At 42.2% G+C, this 24,049-nt stretch overlaps 1 protein-coding gene across 1 annotated transcript in view; it reads left to right on the top strand.

Moving 5' to 3' along the window:
• The window catches only part of PHC3 (polyhomeotic homolog 3), a 104,485-nt gene that overhangs the window by 30,903 nt on the left and 49,533 nt on the right, over positions 1–24,049 (top strand). The window lies entirely within an intron of this gene.

A 24,049-nucleotide genomic window follows, 5' to 3' on the forward strand; every position in this document is an offset into this window, starting at 1 on the left:
TCACTCAGTTTCATACAGCAGACACATACTGATCAGTAGTCAAGAGGAGGATTGAGGCTAGATGTTGCCTAGGTGATGACATTTCCATCAACTTCTGGGACCATAATTTGATGTGTATGTGGAGTGATCATATTACATAGCATATCTCTGAATAGCTACTTTGCAAGGCAGCAGCACAGCTTGAAGTGCAGACTTCAGGTGGCTTCCAATGCCAGTCAGCAAATAGAGAGGAAACAGAAATTGCTGGCTGAAGATATCAGGCAGTGGGGAAGTGTAGATAGAGATGACCAGTCAGAGGCATTTCTGGATTATTTGAATGTTTCTGTCAATGGTCAGCCATTGTTCCTTAACACTGTGCTGACAAATTTCCTTCTTCAGTTGGGTTTTTGGAAGAATAGGTTGCTTCTGATTTTGGGTGAGAATCTCCTGTTCATGATGTGGCTGGGGAGGAAGACCATGCCATGGATGCACCTGTTCCCACTGAGACGGAGTTGGCTGAGGAGCGTTCTGTAGCTGCTAGTGGAGGTTTTGGCAAGGATTTTCCTTGTGATAGGGTATCCCTCATCTCATACTACTGATGGCTTGACCAGTCTGCTTTTTCATGTGTTTTATAGGTACAGCTGAGGGAAGGTACTCTCTGCAGAGTACATAAAGACAAAGTGCCAGTTAAATTTTGATGTATAAAGTTTGCCATTGGCCACAGCTATGCAATATCTTATTCTTAATACAGTGTGTTATGAAATTAAATGTTTTAAAAGGGTCGAGCTTTTGGTAGGGGAAAGACTGTAGCACACCCAGAATATACTTTTATTCACTTTTATGCAATACACACCCATGACTATCATCTGGATAGAAGGTAATGGTTCATTAATTTTCATCAATGTACATCCAGAAATACATGGGTTTGTTGTTTACAGGGTTCATATAGTGTGTGTAGTCTTAAACATTCATTCACTGTGATACACACTTCATTTGTAAGTGGGGATGATGAAATGATGAACTATTTTCTGACATACCTTTTTTTTCTAGTCTGAAAAAGCCAAAATTTTTATTATACAAGTCTGAAACAATGTCATCACTTATACAGGATGGCACAGTGCTGCAGGAAGCAACAGCAACTCCCACATACATAGTGACATGTTTTCTGAATGATATGATATATTGCGTGATAACTGTAGAGTCCCGACAGAGCCTCTTACACTATGTGGAATGGTCTGGGTGCTGCAGTGAAACACATTGGCAACAGAAAATGAGTACCCTCCTTTCACCTGATCACAGGGTGCATATCTCTGATGCCAGCAGCAGCAACACGTACACACGCACTGTGCATTTGCTGAATAATAGTGAATTACATTATGTGGGATTTATAATAACCTTATAAGGAATAACACAAGTCACATAAATGCCCTTTGTGATGCAGGCTGCATTTGCAGAAGCAGTAGCAATCTAAAGAAAACATGTGCAAGGTGTAATAGCACTCAGTGATTTCTCACTGCATTTCTCATATACTGTCAAAATGTAAAAATGTGTATTTGCAGATGCAACCTGAATCACAAAGGACATCTGTGTGTGTTGGAAAAGCCAAGGTTATAACACTAATATGATGTTATAAATTATTTCTCTCATAAAGTGATATTTACCCTCATTCACCAAATGCATTTGGTGTGCCTAATGCTGTGACAGCCTCATGGATGACAAGTCTAAGGCCTCATGGGTGCTGAAGGGATATGCATAACACTAGGTGATATCTGCCAATACAAACCCTGTGCTGGCATTTGAAAAGATGTGAGTAGCTAGCCTCACTTACCACAATTTTCCACCACCAAGATGATTGCTGCTCTAGGTGCCTAGTTAAACAAGAGCTTAACTTTAAGCCCATGGATAGTCCCACTGAAGTCAATGGGATTATTTGTGTGTAAAGTTACCCGTGTGCTTAAGTTTTGCTGATTTGGGGCCCTAGTGTGTATATTGAATGGCTTTGCAGTGCTGTGGATTCTGTCCTTGCTGATAGGCATACTTGCTTCTTCATAGGCCGTGTGGCGAGACAGCCATTCATTAAAATAAACAAAATATGGCAGATATAAAAAGCATGCAAATACAAAATGTTGAGCATATGGTCTTCAGTAGCAGGCCCTAGTGCATGTTTATCTGATCTTGTTTAGATAAAAGCCAAATACATCTGAATACTCTTTATTCATCTTGTTTGAGGACTGGACTTGGGAGTTCACCATATGCTCTCTCCTCAGTCTTTCTACTTTATCTTCTGTCACTGTATCCAGAAATTGCTGTGGTGGTGTGGTGTTTGTTTTGCTTGTTTGCTGCAGTCTACTGCTTGCAGCAGCAGTACTTGCTTGTGAGGATGACTGTACTACTAAGCTGGTGGTGTCCATGTTACAAATGGCCATGGTCTTCTGCATGGTATCATTGTGTTGTCTTTGTGGCAACAGAATCCTTCTTTCCTCCACTGAACACTTTTCTAGTCATGATGTGGCTTAGGTGTTGATACGATCACCAATAATTAATTTTTTTTATGGGAACAAAACATTAGTTAAGCTACAAAGCAGAGAGTTAATCCTCTGGTTGGCAGTGAAAGATACAGTTATTTAATGTAGACACTACCAAGGCAGACATAGGCATGGGCGAAAATTCTCCTCCCACCCTACTCAATGCTGGGAACCACCATAGACAGATAGTGGTAGCTATTGGTATGTGGCAGATAGATTTAGAGATGACAGTCATTTTTGAATACCATAGTGGTGATGGTCAGAAAATAGTGTTCAATTCAAAATCATTAACTAAATCAATGATACTCAGACCGTAGTGGTTCAGGAGCCAAATTAGTGATCAATATTACACAAAAAAGCCCTAGTAGTGTGAATTCATTGTTTCATTTACTATATACTCACAGAAAAATGACTGACCCAGTATTCGACAATTGGTTAATAACATAGTAAAAGCATCCTGATTGGTTAATAACTTGGATTGGTTAATAATTAAATCACACAGTTTTTTAATATGTGCAGCAAAGAGCTGCAGGAGACATATTAAAGAGCCACTTGCAGCTCCAGGGCCTCAGTCTGAATATCCCTGAACTAAATAATATACATAGTTGAGTTTAAACCAGAAAAACAAGGCCAGACATATGCCTTACAGTAGCAACAGTTGGACTTATGGAGCACACAGTTGAACATGTAAGAGGCAGAGGCACCATTATAATACAACTGGAAAACATTATGCATGCACAAGTGCCAATAGACTATTGGTAGGTGCCCAATTTGATGGCATTGAATGTAGTGGTGGTGGTCAGAAGCTACTGTGGTATTCAATATTGGCAACAGCAAGAGAAGTATTCCACCCAGAGTCCATCCTCTACCTGAGAGAATCAAAGCCACAATGAGTTCTGGAGGCATGGCTCCAATTTGTAAAAGGTAGGTCATTCAATCACGGACCAGATCCAAACTCTGCTAACTGAAGTGAATTACCAATGATGACCAAAGAGATTTTGTAAATAATCTGTAAACTCAATTGTTTGTAATATTTGCAGAATATTTTCAAGTGAACAGATATGAAAAAAATTGAGATTGGTTCATGAAGCATTCATGAACCAAGAACCAAAGAAGAGCCAATATTTGATGGGCTTGCAATGCTCTGAATACTGTTTAACAAGCACTATCATGTATCCAGATCACAACATTTCCAGTCACATATTTATCTGATTTTTAAGAAAGTAGTTAATTTTTATTAATTCAACAGGGTTGTAATTATGAGATCTGAGTTGATTATCTAACTAATACAGCGCTGTTGAGGTTGTCTTGAGGCAGATTTGGGAACAGCAAGTGTCATTTGAATAGCTATTGTAGATTGCCATTAAAAGTGAAAGATGTGCCAATGAGTATTGGAAATAAAAGAGCTAAATTTTGTGGAATGGGATCAGCGGGCTGTGTTTTGGTGAGGTGATTAATCCTGTTTGCCTCAGGGCATCATTGGGTTGCTCTGACAGACCAGAAAAGAAGTTAGATGGCGGGAAAGTGCAACAGGCTTCCCCCCTTGGCTCCATTAGACTGATGTTGGAGAGCCTGGGTGATTTTCCTGTTCTTTAGGAGGGATGTGCCCCTCATTTATATCCTCAGAGCATTCTTCCTTGAAGGGTGATGGGGATGTTCCTGTGTGGCTTGAACTGACCTCTTTTTCTTGTTGCTCATGTTGGGAGTTATAGCACATGCTTAGGAACCTCTCAACTTAGATGATTTGATCCCCCATTTCCTTGAATATTCCGTGTCTCAGTTCTCCATCCACAGACCTGTTGTCATCCATTCTTGGAAAGCTTTCTTGGTCAAGTTCTTTATCCCTATCTTTTTCCTGGTTTGTTGCCTGGGGAAACGCAAACACCAATAAATGATGATAATACACAGAGTGAGACATCTTAGAAAAACCTGATTCTTAGGGTATGTCTTCATTTTGTGGAGGCGAGTATGTTCTTAACCAACTCAGGTTAGCTAACCCGGGTTACAGTAGTAGTGAAGATATGGTGACTCTGTTTTTAACTCAAGTTAGCAGCTTGAGTTAATACCTATATGGGAGCCTGGGATGGAACTTGAGTTGCTAACCCAAGTTAAAAGCAGAGTTGCCATGTCTTCACTGCTGTTTTAAACCTGAGTTGGCTGATTAGCTAACCCAAGTTAAGAACACACGTTGTTTTTTTTTTCTTCCTTTCATCAATGAAGGCACACTCTGAGTGGACAGAGTGCCTCAAATATAACATCTCAGAGAAATTTCCTTGGCCTGAACAATGCAATTCCATTGTCTACACGCTATATTTTAATCTGGCAATATAAAATTAAAACATGTTAAAGGGAAGGAGGAACAATGACTGGGACATTATACTAAATGATCTTATTCTCTAGATATCTATTATCAGACTATTGAAAAGTCATAGAAACAAATGTCAGAGGTGGAGATGATGTCATCTGGTCCGTTTTTCTGTCAAAATAGGATTGATCCCTCAAAACATTTTTCCACGGCTTTGTCCAGGATAATTTTTAATCTCTCAGATTATGTGGCTTCCCATATTTCCCTTGTAAAATCATTTAACTAGCAGGAAGTGTTTGTGTCCTCATTTTGTCTTTTAATTTCATCTAATTTCTTTTAGTTATATTTATGCAAGAAAATAGATATCCTTATTATTTACCCTTTCTAATCGTTGTTTAGCCAAATTATGTACATTAAATTGTTTTAATCTTTCCTCATAAACCTCTCCCTTTAGTCCTCTATTCATTGCTGTTGCTCTTTTCCTAAATCCTTCTAGTTTGTCAATATCTTTTCAATACCGAGTGCAGAATTTAGCAGTCTCATCAGAGCTATTTAGCTATATATATCTTTATAGTTTGATGTTTTTGAGTGTCCAGTACCAAATTCCACCATTTTTACTGTCTGTTGCAAACTAATATTCATAATTTTCTGAGTATGAATTCAGGAGAGAATAGATCAAATCCATGATTAACTGTATAAAATCCAGATATATTACATTTACTACATTAATTTCATCCACTAAATCCACTATTCCCTTTTTTATTTAATATGTAAAAAACATACCTCTCCACCTCTAATAGACTTCATCCATCAACTTCTCAGCAGTGCTCCAGATAGAGTACAGCAGCGCAAATGTTTGAGGATCTGTTAGCTCGCTCCTGTAGGGTGTGATGGTAGCTGGAGTTGCCTGCCACTGCTTCAGGTCCTCTTCTTCTTGGTAGTATACATCTGAAGACACAGTACAAGTCTGGTACTCTTTTTTTCAGCTCCTCTTTGTGCACAGCCTGAGATGCATTGTGTTAGTGGCTGTCCTTGTGGAGAAAAAGGGCTGGGTGGTCCAGAGACTCTTGTTGCTGACTCTCCTTGTAGACTGTAGACCATGATGCATCACTCAGGTGGTTCTGCCCCTCCTGCTGCTGCCCATTGTAGGACTCTCCAGTTGGCACAGTGGCTATTTGGTCCTTTCTCATTTCTCTTCTCTCCTTCCTTCTAGCTTCCTCCCTTGTATACCACTTTACTTTTTTCTGCAGAAAAACAAGACAGAGTTTATTAGCTGTCCCTGTTCCCACATTAAAAATCTTGCACAAACAGAAGTCTTGGCCTTTTCTGTTGGAGGCCTATGACTTAATCATCCTGGGGAGGTCCCGGACGACTGGCAAAATCTTTAAAAAAAGGGAAGAAGGAGGATCCTGGGAACTACAGGCCAGTCAGCCTCCCCTCAGTGCCTGAAAAATCATGGAGCAGTCCTCAAGGAATTAATTCTGGAGCACTTAGAGGAGAGGAAAGTGATGCGGAACAGTCAGCATGGATTCACCAAGGGCAAGTCATGCCTGACTAATCTAATTGCCTTTTATGATGAGAGAACTGGTTCTGTGGACGAGGGGAAAGCAGTGGACGTGTTGTTCCTTGACTTTAGCAAAGCTTTTGACACAGTCTCCCACAGTATTCTTGCCAGCAAGTTAAAGAAGTATGGGCTGGATGAGTGGACTATAAGGTGGATAGAAAGCTGGCTAGATTGTCGGGCTCAACGGGTAATGATCAATGGCTCCATGTCTAGTTGGCAGCCGGTATCAAGTGGAGTGCCCCAAGGGTCAGTCCTGGGGCCGGTTTTGTTCGATATCTTCATTAATGATCTGGAGGTTGGTGTGGATTGCACCCTCAGCAAGTTTGCAGATGACACTAAACTGGGAGGAGAGGTAGATATGCTGGAGGGTAGGGATAGGATACAGAGGGCCCTAGACAAATTAGAGGACTGAGCCAAAAGAAATCTGATGAGGTTCAACAAGAACAAGTGCAGAGTCCTGCACTTAGGACAGAAGAATCCCATGCACTGCTACAGACTAGGGACCGAATGGCTAGGCAGCAATTCTGCAGAAAAGGACCGAGGGGTTACAGTGGACGAGAAGCTGGATATGAGTCAACAGTGTGCCGTTATTGCCAAGAAGGCCAATGGCATTTTGGGATGTATAAGTAGGGGCATTGCCAGCAGATCGAGGGATGTGATCGTTCCCCTCTGTTCGACATTGGTGAGGCCTCATCTGGAGTACTGTGTCCAGTTTTGGGCCCCACACTACAAGAAGGATGTGGAAAAATTGGAAAACATCCAGTGGAGGGCAACAAAAATGATTAGGGGACTGGAACATATGAGTTATGAGGAAAGGCTGAGGGAGCTGGGATTGTTTAGCCTGCAGAAGAGAAGAATGAGGGGGGATTTGATAGCTGCTTTCAACTACCTGAAAGGGGGTTCCAAAGAGGATGGATCTAGACTGTTCTCAGTGGTAGCAGATGACAGAACAAGGAGTAATGGTCTCAAGTTGCAGTGGGGGAGGTTTAGGTTGAATATTAAGAAAAACTTTTTCACTAGGAGGGTGCTGAAACACTGGAATGCATTACCTAGGGAGGTGGTAGAATCTCCTTCCTTAGAAGTTTTTAAGGTCAGGCTTGACGAAGCCCTGGCTGGCATGATTTAGTTGGGGATTGGTCCTGCTTTGAGCAGGGGGTTGGATTAGATGACCTCCTGATGTCCCTTCCAACCCTGATATTCTATGATTCAATACTGTCTCCCTCCATACAGGCCACAGCATGTTGGCAGCATCCTTCAGACTTTCATTTATTTGTTTTTACAAGATAAAATATTCTCACAATTTTTGAAAACTCTTTGTAATGGTGCCCAAAGGTATGTGGCTCTTTCAACCTATGTATTAGCTAAACTGCAACTGTAAAAACCCTTTGTCATATCCTTAGATCTCAATCCTCAAGTCCTAACAATTTCTCAGTGACATAAGATAAATATTGTAGTGTTTTGAGTGATGCCAGAGTGAGTAAAGTGAACAACAGGATGTGAGAAAGTATCCCAGCTCCCATTACCACTGCAGAACTACAGCTGCGGAGACAAAATAGCACATGATGCTGACTGTGACATGGCAACTTGCACTTACTTTCTTCTGAATTGACATGCCCAACATGACACTAAATTTGTTGTGGAATTGCTGAAGCTATTGTGTCTCTTCCTCTTCACCATGTTAGAGAATTTTGCTACTTAGTCTTTACCCATGCCACCCTACAATACAATACAAAGCAACAGTAAGGCAAGAAAGTAATCTGCTCCCTTCATCATAGAGAGGATGATGATTATCATGGCTGACTTCATTAGATCACCAGCAGGGAGCCCAGTTCCTGTTAGATTTGGCTTTATGACTGTCATAAATATAAAGGGAAGGGTAAACCCCTTTAAAATTCCTCCTGGCCAGAGGAAAAATCCTCTCACCTGTAAAGGATTAAGAAGCTAAAGGTAACCTTGCTGGCACCTGACCAAAATGACCAATGAGGAGACAAGATACTTTCAAAAGCTGGGAGGAGGGAGAGAAACAAAGGGTCTGTGTCTGTCGGTATGCTGCTTTTGCCGGGGATAGAACAGGAATGGAGTCTTAGAACTTTTAGTAAGTAATCTAGCTACGTATGTGTTAGATTATGATTTCTTTATATGATTTAGAAAAGAACTGTGCTGAATAGAATGACTATTTCTGTCTGTGTGTCTTTTTTGTAACTTAAGGTTTTGCCCAGAGGGATTCTCTATGTTTTGAATCTAATTACCCTGTAAGGTATCTACCATCCTGATTTTACAGGGGTGATTCCTTTACTTCTATTTACTTCTATTTCTATTAAAAGTCTTCTTGTAAGAAAACTGAATGCTTTTTTCATTGTTCTCAGATCCAAGGGTTTGGGTCTGTGGTCACCTATGCAAATTGGTGAGGATTTTTACCAAACCTTTCCTAGGAAGTGGGGTGCAAGGGTTGGGAGGATTTTGGGGGGAAAGACGTGTCCAAACTACATTTCCCAGTAAACCCAATTAGAGTTTGGTGGTGGCAGTGGATATTCCAAGGACAAAGGATAAAATTAATTTGTACCTTGGGGAAGTTTTAACCTAAGCTGGTAAAAGTAAGCTGAGGAGGTTTTCATGCAGGTCCCCACATCTGTACCCTAGAGTTCAGAGTGGGGGAGGAACCTTGACAATGACATAAGATCATTGGGAGTTAGATGATTTGGTTTCTTAGTGACCATGGCAACAGTGAACCCAGTTACAATGAACAGCTATGTCTTCCCTAGTTTTTTTCAGAAATGTCTGGCTCATCAAGTTCTGGTCTCCTAAAAAGTCTAAGGGTATGTCGACATGGCGGCTGGGAAGTGTGATTCTCAGATCAGGTAGACATACATGTGCTAGCTCTGCGCAAACTAATACAGTAAAAATAGAAGTGTGGCCATGGCAGCACAGGTGACAGCTTTGGTTAGCTCAGGGGTGGGCAAACTATGGCCCGCAAGCTGTTCTAAGCCGGCCCGTGAGCCGCACCACACAGCTCGGCCCCACTTCAATGCTCCGGCCGGGGCACTGGGTCGGGAGCTGGACCACACGGCTCGGCCCCGCTCCGGCCAGGATGCTGGGTTGGGGGCCACACCACATGGCTCCCAGAAGCCAGGGCATGGCCCCGCTCCGGCTCCTGTGAGCACCAATGGGAGCTGCAGGGGCGGTGCCTGTGGATGGGGCAGCGTGCAGAGCCGCCTCTACATAGGAGCCGAGAAGGGACATGCCACTGCTTCCAGGAGCCGCTTGAGGTAAGCGCCGCTCAGAGCCTGAACCCCTGAGCCTCTCCCCACGCCCAAACCTCCTGCCCCAGCCCTGATTCTCCTCCCACTCTTCAAACCCCTTGATCCCAGACTGGAGCACCCTCCTGCACCCCAAACCTCTCATCCACAGCCCCACCCCAGAGCCTGCACCCCCAGCTGGAACCTGCACCCCTTCCTGTACCCCTGCCCCAGCTCTGATCCCCCTCCCACACTCTGAACCTCTTGGTCCCAGCCCAGAGCACCCTTCTACACCCCAAACTCCTCATCCCCAGCCTCACCCCAGCGCCTGCACCCCCTGCCACACCCCAACCCCGATTTTGTGAGCATTCATGGCCTGCCATACAATTCCTATTCCCCGATGTGGCCCTTGGGCCAAAAAGTTTTCCCACCCCTGGCTTAGCAACTCAAGTACGTATCTAGAACGTTAGACAGGTTTGTACTCAGGTGGCTAGTTGGAGCTACTGCCATGGCCATCGTGGTCACACTGCTATTTTTAGCATACTAGTTCAAGAAGAGCCAGTACAGGTATGTTAACCCAAGTTGGGATTCGCATCTCCCAGCTGCTATGTAGACATAACCTAAGGAAGATTATGTGACTCTTGGTGAATTTATATTTTTGGTGCAATAAATCAAGCAATCTCAGATAGTCATAACCTATTCAATCATCTAGTTCTTCCTTTGTCAATGTATGATTGTTCCTTATTGATTATAGTGCTTTCTTCAATTTTAAATGTCTCAAATGCTGTGGCTTCTATGACTTAGCTTAGGATACATACTTTTCCATATTCTAATACCTGCCACTGTCAGGGAGTTAGTTATCTGACTAGAGTTTTCCTTTATTAATTTTTATCCATTTATTTCCACGGTTTGTCTAGACTGCAGTTTTGTTTGTGATGTAACTCAGGTTAACTAAAAACAAATATTTGTGAGTGTCTAGACTAGCATTTATAATGCTAATTTGAGTTAGCTGGAATCAATTAATTCGGGTTGCAGTACAACCAAAAACTGTAATCCAGGGCAGTGCTTAAAATCTATCCCTTCCAGTCTGCACTGTATCGCACTAAATAATTCCTCTCCATTTGTTGATGTTGACACTCTTACACTTAAGCTGTTATGTTCTTCTGATTACAGAGACAAGATGGGTCAGGTAATATCTTTTATTGGACCAACTTCTGTTGGTGAGAGAGACAAGCTTTCGAGCCACACAGAGCTCTTCTTCAGGTCTAAAAGCTTTTCTTTTTCACCAACAGAAGTTGGTCCAATAAAAGGTATATTATCTCACCCACCTTGTGTCTGGGACCAACATGGCTACAACTACACTGCATACAACATGTTCCTCTTATGTCTAATGTAGCCAAGAGATACATATTTAGTGCTTTTAATCTTTCCTCATAAATCATTTCTTTCAGCCTTCCAATAATTTGCTCTTTTCTGAACTCCTTCCAATTTGTCAGTATTCTTCCAGATTCTGAGATGCCCAGAATTAAAAAATTCTTGTATATCAATAACCCCTTTTGTACTTCTGTTAAGTATTATGTATCATACTGCAGTATTTTTCCTTTTATTTTACTATTTTCCAACCCAATTTGTCTTTGGTACACGCATATGTTGTGCAATATGATAAACTTTCTTTCAGTGCTTGCATATGTCCATTACACTGGAGGTATTTACATGTCTTGTGTACCTGTGCCAGAGTTTCCCCTAATAGTAGCCACAGACGCAGCCCCACCCACAGCACGGCTCCTTGTATTCCAAACGGACAGTAAAGGATGGTGACACCCTTCCACTCCTTCAGTTCCTTCTTATGGTTTGTAGTCAGAGCAGTCTGTGTTTACCGCCTCGTTCTTTGGGAACAGAGTTATGGATACATACTTATTCTTCCTAGTGGTACTGTTTTTGTTCATTGCACATTTTTCTTATTTTCCTTTTTGTTAGAAGTTTTCTGTCAATTTTTCTGAGTAAGGCAAGCTTCAGGCTGTTGCCCTGTACCACGGGATCCCATGCCAACGTCCCCAGGTTTCAAGCCTTGTTCTGCTTGCTGAAAGCTGATGCCTGGCAGTAATCCTCATTCCTGCTATCTAAAGTGCTTGGATGATGGCCGTGTAAGAGACAGGTGCTCAATTTGCCAGGGCTTCAAGACCAGGACAAAGAAGCTGCAGGAAGAGCACCTTTGATATATTCTTGTGGAGGTTTCCCTTAGACCAGTGTCTGAACCCCCTTTGTTCTCCAAGGGGATTTCATTGACAACTCCTTTCCAGAGTACTCCCCATTTTACTGGCAAATAGGAGCCATAGGAGATCCCCATCACTGGGACCATCTTCTTCAAGGTCAAAGACATCAGACCAATTCCAGCCTCAGAAGGATAAGAAGTTGGTATTGGGCTCTTTGACATTTGCAGTGAAAGATTCCTCCATGGAGGTTCGTTCTGGTGCCAATGGTAGAGCATGCCCTTTGGCTCCCCACTTTCTGTTATTGGTTCATACTTTCTCTCATTGACCTGAGACGTTAACTCTGGTGTCCTCCAAGGGACCGTTGAGACTGGCGACTTCCTCTGTTTTGACACTATATCAGACATCTCTGATCATGGTGGGACATCTGCCTTTATTGGTACTGACAATGCTGGAGGCCTGTGTGGCGGATTATGCATTTGAGGCCACCGCTGCTGTTAATTCAGGGTGAAGACCCTCATCCAGCACCATTCCAGGTACCGTAGTCATCAGCTCTGGCAGTTTGCTGTGGGCACATCAACCACAGTCCTGCTACCCTTTCTTCAGGCTCCTCCACTGCTGTATTATCTCTGTTTTGTCACACAATACCAGCAGCTAGGAAGCTGTCCATGCTTTCTCTGGTACCATGTTCCCGGAATAGATCCTGGTCACAGTCTCCAACAGCTGCTCCCAGTACTGCACCACGTTGGCTCTCAGAATATTCCACTTCTTTGTCAGAATCCGAAGTGGGCTTTTGGATCTCGCGCTATTGACAGTCTAGGGTTTTCTTCAGACCCTGTTCTCATACCCACAAAAGGAGATATGAGGAGATTAGAGCCAGAGATTAGGACAATTGGTGCAGGCACAACTGCGGTCTGGGGCCATACCAGCCTCCTCACTGGCTGTATTGAATGCCTTGGGGGATACAAATCAATATTTCCACTCTCTCACAGGAGCAGATCACATATGAGAGATGCTAGTGATGCTTGGTACCAGTCTGCCTTTTGACTCAGCATTACTGGATTTAACTCAGCCTGCTATGCACAGTGGTATTGAGATATATCCTGAAATTTCTTTCTATTCCCTCTTCCCACTCCTTCTTCATGGACCCCCTCACGAGTCTCTACTGAGATAACAAGTGCAAGATACTGTGTTCTTTGGTGCAGGGTTTTTTATTCCTGATACTTTCCAATACCCAAAGCCAGAAGGGAGTCTCAGACCCAGTCTAGATCTTCTGAACCTAAATAAATACAACAAGAAGTAAAAGTTCCGTATGGTATCCCTTGCTATTGTTATCCCTTCCCTAGTTTCAGCAGACTGGTGTGGTACTCTCAACTTTACAAGACACTTACTTCTGTGTGGTGATCCACCCGAGTCACAGGAAGTTCCTAAGTTTCGTGATATGAGATCATTACAGTTCACTATTCTGTTCTGTCCTTTTATCTATCATCAGCACTGTGGGTTTACAGCATGGTGGTGTGTATGGTGGTAGCTGCCTATCTCTGCCAGCCAGATGTCTGTGTAGCCCTACTTGGGTGATTTGTTGCTTTGAGATCACTCCAGACACCAAGTAGAGGCTGCTATCCATCGCACTCTCTGAACATACAGCACCCTGGGCCTGAAGTTAGAAAACACAGAAAAGTCAACATTATCACCTCTACAAAGAATAGAGTTCATTAGAGTGGTCCTGGATTAAATTTTTGCCAGGGCTTTCCTGCCTTTCCCCAGAATCCAGATCATATTGGGCCTCTATACATTGCTCAAGGATCAGCCAGGAACCACAGTAAGGAATTGCCTCAGACTCATAGGTCACATGGCAGCAGTACTTATGTGACCCCTCATGCCCAGCTCTACCTCAGGGAAAAGTAGACATGGCTAATGTGAGTTTGTCACTCTCAGATTCAGTATCTGGACAGGCTGGTATGCATTCTAGACAGTGTAGCTGTCTCTGAACTGGTGGATGAGCCAAGACTGTATGGGGGAGAGGGATGTCTCTTTTTCTCAACCTTTCCCTTCAATCACTTTGATAACAGCGCTTCAGCCATGAGTGGGGAGCACATTTGGGAGATCTTCAGGCTCAGGGTTTGTGGACTGCCCATGAGGCCACCTTACACATATGTTCTTGAGTTGTGTGCAATATTCTGTGCCTGTGAGCAGTTCCTGCCTCACATTCAGGGCAGGACTGTCCAGGTTCTCTAACAACATTACAGTGGTATTTTATGTGCGCTAGGTCAGACAGCCTGTGCCAGGAGGCAGTCAAGTTGTGGAATTTCTGCATGTTGGAGCTTGGTCAGTCTCAGGGCCTCTCACTTGCTAGGTGTTCAAATGGCCTGGTGGACAGCTTGAGCAGATACTTCAAATTAGACCACAGATGGTCTCTCAACACAGTGGTTCTAGCTTGAGTGTTTTTTGTATGGTGATTTCTGAAGGTGGACCTGTTTGTGACTCAGTAGAACAGGACATTTCTCCAGTTCTGTTCCAGAGTAGGTCATAGCCCTGGGCCAATTTTGAATGGTTTCCTGTTTCTATGTATGCATATCCACCAGTGCCCCTTATTCCCAGAGTCATTGTCAAGTTGAAACAAGATTGAGGCAAATTGATTCTTGTAGCTCAGGCAGCCCTGGTATTGTGATCTACAAAAGCTGTCTAACCCAGGTAACCCTTGCTATTGTCACTAACCAGACACTTGATAACTCAGAATCACAGCTGTGTGCTGCACCCAAATCCTCAGGTGCTACACCTCTCAGCATGGTTTATCAGTGGCTGACAACAGAGGACACATACTGTTCAGTGGCAGTCCAGAATGTCCTCCTTAATAGTAGAAAACAAGAGTAGGTAATCCTCCATCTGGGCGGTTACACATAATATCCCGCATACTCAAACTATGATTCAAAGAATTCTGGACTACTTCTTTATTAGGGCTGTCAAGCGATTAAAAAAATTAATCTTGATTAATTGCGTGATTAAAAAATTAATCACAATTAATCACACTGTTAATACCCATTTATTTAAATATTTTTGGATGTTTTCCAAATTTTCAATATATTGATTTCAATTACAACACAGAATACAAAGTGTACAGTGCTCACTTTATATTTATTTTTGATTACAAGTATTTGCACTGTAAAAAACAAAGTAGTATTTTTCAATTCACCTAATACAAGTACTATAGTGCAATGTCTTTATCACGAAAGTAGAACTTACAAATGTAGAATTATGTATAAAAAAAACTGTATTAAAAATAAAACAATGTAAAATTTTAGAGCCTGCAAGTTCACTCAGTCCTACTTCTTGTTCAGCCAATCGTTCAGACAAACAAGTTTGTTTACATTGACAGGAGATAATGTTGCCTGCTTCTTGTTTACAATGTCACCTGAAAGTGAGAATAAGTGTTCTCATGGGACTGTTGTAGCCAGCGTCCCAAAATATTTATATGCCAGACACGCTAAAGATTCATATGTCCCTTCATACTTCAACCATCATTCCAGGGAACATGCATCCATGCTGATGATGGATTCTGCTCGATAACAATCCAAAGCAGTGCGGACCGACAATGTTCATTTTCATTATCTGAGTCAGATGCCACCAGCAAAAGGTTGATTTTCTTTCTTGGTGGTTCAGGTTCAGTAGTTTCCGCATCGGAGTGTTGCTCTTTTAAGACTTCTGAAAGCATGCTCTACACCTCGTCCCACTCAGATTTTGGAAGGCACTTCAGATTCTTAAACCTTGGGTTGAGTGCTGTAACTATCTTTAGAAATCTCACATTGGTACCTTCTTTGCGTTTTGTCAAATCTGCACTGAAAGTGTTCTTAAAATGAACAACATGTGCTGGTCATCATCTGAGACTTCTAGAACATGAAATATATGGCAGAGTACGGGTAAAACAGAGCAGGGGACATACAATTCTCCCCAAGGAGTTCAGTCACAAATTTAATTAATGCATTATTTTTTAATGAGCATCAGCATGGAAGCATATCCTCTGGAATGCTGGCCAAAACATGAAGGGGCATACGAATGTTTAGCATCTGGTCTGTGAACTGAGGAGCCATCAGCTCCATCCAGACAGGCTTCATGTCTTGTGAAGGCTGTTACGAACACAACTTTGTCCTTCAGACTGCCATCCACATGGCCAGAAGGGCATGGAGGCAATGTGCCATAGCATGGATCGACCTGCTTAATGCATTTGGATCGATACCCCACCAGCACATTTTTGCCACGCTGCAAGAGTTTGGGATGCCTGAAAACTTTCTCCAAATGATCTGGGAACTTTTTGAAGGCTGCACCACCACCATCTGCTCCATAGAAGGAGAGACGCCTAAAATTCCTATCCGTAACAGTGTGAAGCAAGATTGTCCCCTCAGCCCCATTGTTTTCAACTTAGCCATGGAGCCGCTCATTTGAGCTATCTCCAGTGGTCTAGGCAGTTTTGACCTGTATGGCAACAGTGTGAATATCCTGGGCTACACAGACAATCTGATCCTGATCGCAGACAACCTCGAGTATCTCCAACAAAAGCTCGACATCACCAGCCAGGCTGCTAACTGGATGGGACTCCACTTCAATGCTAGGAAGTGCGCATCCCTGCATATTGATGGCAGTAGGGGGGACTCTGTCTAGGTGATGCCTTTTCAGATCCAGGGTGAACCTATGATCTTCCCCAAGAATAGGCAAGCATACCAACGTCTCGGCACGCCCACCGGTTCCACGTACAGCAGACACCTGAGGATACCATCACGGAGATTCTACGAGATGTGGCCAGGATCAGCTCCTCCCTACTGACACCATGGCAGAAGATCAATGCCTTGAACACCTTCCTGATCCGCATATCTCATTCATCCTGAGGGAATCTGCCGTGGTGAAGGTACCTCTGAACAAGGCAGACAAAAGCATCAGGCAGCTAGTGAAGAAGTGGATGTTTCTTCCCCAAAGAACCAGCAATGAACTGGTGTTCATCTCACACAGGCAGGGCAGCACCAGCATCCCTTGTATGGGTGATCTGTACAACATTGCGGTGATCACTCACACCTTCTGTCTCCTGATGTGCCCAGATGCCATGGTGAGAAACATCACAGAAAGTGCCCTGCAGGATGTAATCAAAAAGTGAACTGCCAGAACCCCCTCCAACTAAGATGTTGCCACCTACCTGAGCGGCTCACTGGAAGGTGAATTTGGAAGAGATGGGGGAGACTTTGCTTCACTCTGGACTTGTGTCCGCAACGCTACATGATGACTGGAGAAGCATATTGGCTGCTGCTGGATGTGGTGCGAAGAATGCCAGGAACTGGGACTCCTGGTCCCACAGGTGAAGAACACAGACCATATAATCCTGTGAAATCACTCTGAAAGCTAGAACCATGCTGGAGAGGACCCTGAAGGATGCCGTCTGCTGCCAGTATGTAGAAAAGCTGGACCAGGGCAAGGTTCAAGGTGACGTGCAAGTGGGATGCCAGCAATCACTTCCTCTCTGGCGGCAGCTTCACCTGATTTGCCAACTAGCGGTTCATCCACGGGGCCTGGCTCAACTGAACAGAGCTGTCCGCCATGGGAATCAGGACAGACGATGTAAGAAGTGCAGCTATGCCAGCAAACAGTGTCCCACCTCCTGTGTAGCTGCAAGCCCCATTCCAGAGCCTGGGAGCGGCGACACAACGCCATCCAAGATCACCTGATTAGAGCCATCCCACCACCTGTAGGAAGGGTTGCCATGAACTCCACCATCCCTGTAACCGACAGCCAAATGTGACTAGACATCGTCATGACCAGTGAGGACCAGAAGAAGATCATCATGGTGGACGTCACAGTGCCCTCGAAAACAGGACCCCAGCCCTCCACAATGCCCAAGCTCGAAAGGAGGAGAAATACTCCCCTCTGGCTGAAACCTTGAGAGCTGGGTTTACCAGGTTCAGATACACGTGTTGATCATCGGAGCCATGGGCTCATGGGACCCCAGTAACGAGCGAGTGTTGAGAGAATGCGGAATCAGTCGACACGACGCTCAGCTGATGCGGCAACTCGTGGTGTCAGATTTCATCAGGTGGTCGAGGGACATCTACATAGAACACATCATCGGACATGAGTAATACCAGGAGAGAGAAGCTGGAGTGCCTATGAGAAGCGCAGTCAGGAAAGTAACTGAAATACTTTTTGTGTCTTCTAAATAGACAACAATTTCTAAATGCTCAATTACTGAGGGACAGTCTTCACTCATTGATATATTTTGCTTTCTACAACAAAATCTCTACAACTTTTCATGTGTGATGTACCCGAATACTTGGATGCTAATATCTAAACTGTATTCTTAAATTAATTCACCTAAATTTGAGTTATTGCTGATTATGTACTATATGTATCATATGACTTTTAAAAACAAACTTTATATTTGTGTATAATCTAAGCACTATACCCAGATGTACAGACACTCTTTTCTCAACCTCTGTATTTATAAAATTTTAACATTCACTTTAATGAAATGTTTAAATCTGGAACATAAATACCTTGCAATGCCAGCCTCAAAAGTGCCGTGCAAATGCCTGTTCTCACTTTCTGGTGACATTGTAAATAAGAAGAGGGCAGCATTATCTTCTGTAAATGTAAACAAACTTGTTTGTCTTAGTGATTGGCTGAATAAGAAGTAGGACTGAGTGGACTTGTAGGCTCTGAAGTTTTACATTGTTTTGTTTTTGAGTGGGTTTATATAACAAAAAAAATCTAAATTTGTAAGTTGCACTTTCACGAGAAAGAGATTGCACTACAGTACTTGTATGAGGTGAACTGAAAAATACTATTTCTTTTGTTTATAATTTTTAAAGTGCAAATATTTGTAATAAAAATAATATACACTTTGCTTTCAATTACAACACAGAATACAATATATATGAAAATGTAGAAAAACATCCAAAATATTTAATAAATTTTAATTGGAATTCTATTATTTAACAGTGCAATTAAAACTGCGATTAATCGTGATCAATTTTTTTAAGCACAGTTAATTTTTTTTAGTTAATCGTGTGAGTTAACTGCGATTTAATCTACAGCCCTACTTTATATCTTAGCGTTTGCTTTAGCCCTCAGCCCAACTAGGATGCATCTGACTGCAATTGCTACACTTCACCCTCAAATTGATGGTAGAACTGTTTTTACTAATCCTACGATGACAAGATTCCTGAATAGATTGTTCCTGTCTGCTCAAGTTCAAGTACACCAGGAATTTGAATTTAGTTTTGTCTGCTCGTATGGGCCCTCCATGCAAGTCTTTAGGCTCCTGCTTGCTTTTGCACCTGTCAGCGAAGTTAGCCTTTTTAGTGGCCATCACCTCAGCAGGAGAGTGGGGGGACTAAATGCTCTAGAGAGACATAGTCTGGTTAGGCTACACCCTAAGTTTCTGTCAAATGTAGTATCTGATTTCCACCTGAATCAGTCTACGTGCTTACCAGTTTTCTGCTCAAAGCCACATTCTCACAAGGATGAAAACATTCCTTTTTCCTTGAGGAGGTGATATTTCACTGGACTAAATACACTGCATTGGGAGTTATTGGTAAACAATTTTTGTTCAGTAGTGGTTCAGTTGTGCCTTTGTTTAACTATTAATACTCGTTAGTAATATGTCAGTAAAACATGTGAGGCTCTTTGTAATGTTTAGTAGTACTAATAGTATGAATGTTCTTCTGTCCCCACTTAAGCTTTAACATAGCAGTCTATGAACCTCAGAAGGCTATGTGTTTCAGTTTAGATAGGCACCAAGAGTTCAGTATTTATCCAGACCTTCAGATTTGTCTCCCTGACCTCCAGGATCCTTCTCCCTTTGCTCAAGCTCTTTGGAAAGGGTAGGTATTATTTCTGTTTTTAGCCTGGACAACCCAGGCCACTAAGGGAGTGTGTCTTTGAGCCAGGATTAGAATTCAATATTCCTAGCCCCCAGTGCAGCGCTCATTACTAGCCCACATCACTGAAATAATATAGCGGAAAGCATTATTTTATATTTTGAAATGGTATTCTTTCTTTTTTTTCTGCAACCTTAGTTAACTGGTTAAAATGGGAAATGACTCTAACTGCCTGGTGACCATGTATGGGTGAATCTTAGTGACAGAGGCCAAAATGATAGAACTAAATGTAGGCACCTAGATCCATGTATAGGCACTCAAATAAAAGTGGCCTAATTCTTAGAGATGCTGAGCGTTTCTCACTGTCATCATTGTAAGCTGTGAATGCTCAGTACCTCTGAATATCAGGCCACTTGTATTTGAGAGCTTAAAAATTGGTCTGGGTTCATAAGTGGTGAGACTGCTTTCGACATCCCTCTAAAGGAGTTCATTTACACAAGCCACAGATACTTTTATTTCAGTACATTGTTGTAGGGCACAGCACTAGCTGTTGCCTCAGTTTTGAGGGGAATATTGGGGTGACTTACATGTTTTATATATTTTTTTACATTTCTACCTTCCACATAGTTTAACCATTTCTCCCTCCTGTACAGTAGAGGAGGGTGAACTTGAAAGGAAGAGACCCCAAAGACCGCAGAACAAATATGGACATACTTGAAAGAAAGAGCCAGAAAAAACTGCCACTCAAGAGATATGGGGAGTAAGGGCTAGTAGGTGTTGAGTGAGGGATCCTCTGTGAGAAATATATCTCAGGGAACAGCAGGCAACTCAAATAGCTAGCAAGTCCCCACAGAAGTAGTCAGAATCCCTTCTAACAGGCCAGGCAGCAGCCCACAATGGCCTGCTCTCACTTCTGGCATAGAAACCCCTGGACAAAACATAGCAGCTAGCCAGAGTATTGGGTTGTTGAACTGCACAGTATGTGGAATTGCAGAATTACTCTTTTTGGGGGGGAAGATGTGATTCAGCAGTAATTATCACAGTTTTTAAAGGATGAGCAGTGTCTTGTGCATCATTTCACTTCTGAGGTGAACTGTTCCCAATGGTATCCCATATAAGGATTCTACTGTGACTATAGTCCATTGTGTTAATCAGCTTTCAGACCCTACCACCCTGGTGTTCAACTGCCATGACAGTGTCTACCTTTTGAGAGCTTTCTACTCATGACATGCTCCTAGTTATCTGTGCCATTGCTTCTGTGTTGGGTGTTTAGTGTTGCAAGAGTGCTATACATTCATAGATCATAGCCCTTTCCTGCTCCCATAGGTTTCCTCAGTCCTTGAAAAGTCTCCTGATGCAAAAATGAATTTAGTCTGTGTCACATGGGATCGATTGGCCACTCTGCACTATGAGTTTACTCTCTTTGGACTTCACTTTTTTTGAGAGAGAGACACTTCCCCTAATAAATTGATATGTTTGGACTATAACTCCTGAACTGTTCTAGACAGATGAAGGAAATAGAATGGTTTCTGATGCCAACAGTGTTTCTTGCAAATTCCCATCTAGTTACACGTATTAGTCATATTTCACATCACTATCTACATATGGCGATGGCTCCTCTCCTCTCCTCTCCTCCCCCTGACTGGCACAGCATAAATCCTTTATGTGTGTCCCCATCCCCTGGAAACTCAAAATGGCAGTTTAACTGGTTTTATTTCTACTTCCTTGTGTTTGGTGACTCTTGCTAGGAGTTTAGTTGTATGTTGTTCAAAATACAAGACCTGAGAGTTTTCATCTCTGCTTCCTTTCCTGGTCCTGTTAGGGATTGGACCATATGTGAGCTGTAAGGATATTGCTGGTGCTATGCCCAGCAGCCATGATGTGCTTTCAAATGACTGTGTGTCTGGCTTGTGCGTAAAATAGCTAGTCTAATAAACCACTGAAAGGCAGGTGATTTGGAGTGGTCAGTAAGTAGGAAGCTCATTGCAATGTTTTTACCTGTCCTTTCCTTCCTAATGAGCACATGTCAGGCCAGATGCTGCTGACTGCACTCTGGTTGTACTTCTCTTTGAAAATGTTTGGTGGGTATACTTCCCACTTATGTTTTGTATTTTTTTAAGTGTGCAGACATTTGAAAATACAGCTTAATGTGCAACTAAGAGCTTTTGCTGTATTAAATGTTGTTACTGTTGCTCTTCCTCTTTCCCTGCAATTCAAAAAAGCAACTCATGCTGCAATGTAAAGATGAGAATAAAGAGACTTAATAAAATAGAGATATTTTCTGTTTAAAGTAGGATTAAAAGTCTTGAACAAAAATGTATCAAAAAGTTAAACAACATTTATTAATATGATTGCTAACTATTCCTCATATGTAACATCTCTAAACAGTGCTATTCTGGATATCTTTCCAAATGACAATTAGTAGTTTAAGTACAGTGTTAAATTAATGGTGATATAGTGTAACTTGTCAGAACCAAAGCAAACTTGTGTAATTTACTTGAAATTATTGTGGGGAGCAGGGAGATGGTAGTTCTGAAAGTTTGGGAAGAAAGTATGCCTTTGGTATAAAGATTTGAAAAGCTTTTAAACGGCAACCTTTTAAAAACTATTCCATTTTACATTAGTTTTCAGATGAATGTTAATATATTGTTTACTTTTCCTAAAATCCTGGTTTATGGGTCTGAAAAAACCTTAAATTCCAGGACAATTTTCCCTTAGCATCTCTCCTTTGAATCTCTGTTAAGAGTTTAAATGTTATAAGAATCATATTTACAGAGATAAACCTATGGTTGTTAGGCTTGAGAGAGTGTTTCCTTTGATTCTCAGGTGATAAAGTTAATGGTTTTGCCACATTATACGGTTTGATATCTCTCAGGCAGAAGAGAACCTTGTCAATATTCTATTGCTTTAATAAAGGAATTTGTTATGAAACCAGGGTCTTGTAGGCAGTTGTCTTGTCATTTTCCTAAAACTTTTGTATGGTGCTTGCAGTTGCATATGATTCCTATAATTTTAAAAGGTAATTGTTAAAGATACACTGCCCATTGGGGGCAGGTGGGGAGTTACAACTTCCATGTCTGCCGCTATATATGGAACCTCTCTCCTGAGCACCACCCCTTTCCTCATTTAAATACTTCCAGAAGTCCCACTTTTCTCACAGTACTTACAAGATATTACATCATCTCAACTCTGTTTTTTCATCTATTTATCTTAGGGGTGAATTGCTTGTTTGTGTGGAGAGAAAGGGCATAAGGGTACTGGACATTATGTTGGGCACTTGTGAGAGGGAAGTTGAGGAGTGTGGAGGTATGGACTTAACTGCTGGTGCACCCCCTTGTGGCTGGGAATGGCAATATAGGCTTCCACCCCTGCCAACAGCTGCTTTGGCCTTGTGGTGGTTTGCCTCTTCTCATGACTCAGCCCTCTGTCCATGGTTAGTTTGACCCTTCCAGGGTAAACAGAGTCCAGTAAACTCAAAGAAATATAATATAACTCTTCTCCTCTGTCTGGGCACACCCACTGCAGACTCTTCACCCTTTCCTAGGCTCTGCAGGGTGCAGAGCAATGCATCTTAGGGGGCCCAGCTCCAAACTCAGTAGTCCTCCTCCCCTTTGCACCAGGGTGTTTCTGTACTACCTTTTCCAGTGAACCAGTAGGGAAACCCAGACCCTCCCTCTTCTCCAGGTCCCAGTCCAGGAACCTGTGGCAAGTAGCTAATTTCTACTCACTCAGTATAAATAATAATAGACAATGTAAATTGTATAGGCTAATTTCATTCCTAAATATCAACTATACAATGTTCAAAAAGATGGAAGCAAAACCTGTATTCCAGGTTTATTCCAGTTGGATGCCTACTAGATATCCATTGTGTAATTAACTAATAAGAAATTCTGGTGCTAAGAAAATGTTAATTGGACACAAAAAAGCCTTAACAGCGGGAGGGATTTTTGAAGGCGGTAGTCAGGGTGGGGAACAGTATTTAGAAAGCATCTGATTAATTTGTTTTGTACTGTTGTTTATAAAAGTCAAGGCAAGAACTAATCCTTATTTTGCATAATTTCCTACTTGGGAAATCTTCAAAGATTTGTAGTAATTGGTTACTGCATCCTCTCATCTCTCCACTCTCCCAATATAAGATGTGTTTCTAAACTCCATTTTTGCCGTGTTTTACAATACATGCTGTCTACAGAAGTAAGAACTTTGAAATAGAGACTCACTAGGGCAAGTGAGAAGCTTACTGTGAAGGGATCTATACCGTCTTCCACAGAATCTAAACTTTTTTTTTTTTTTCAAATAATGAAATTTCTAGCCCTTAAAGTTTTGAAGACATCTACTTTACTAAACAGTACCAGAGTGAAATTAATAAGACTA

This window comes from Lepidochelys olivacea, assembly GCF_965140295.1.
Source record: "Lepidochelys olivacea isolate rLepOli2 genome assembly, chromosome: 9".
NCBI classification, from domain to species: domain Eukaryota; kingdom Metazoa; phylum Chordata; order Testudines; family Cheloniidae; genus Lepidochelys; species Lepidochelys olivacea.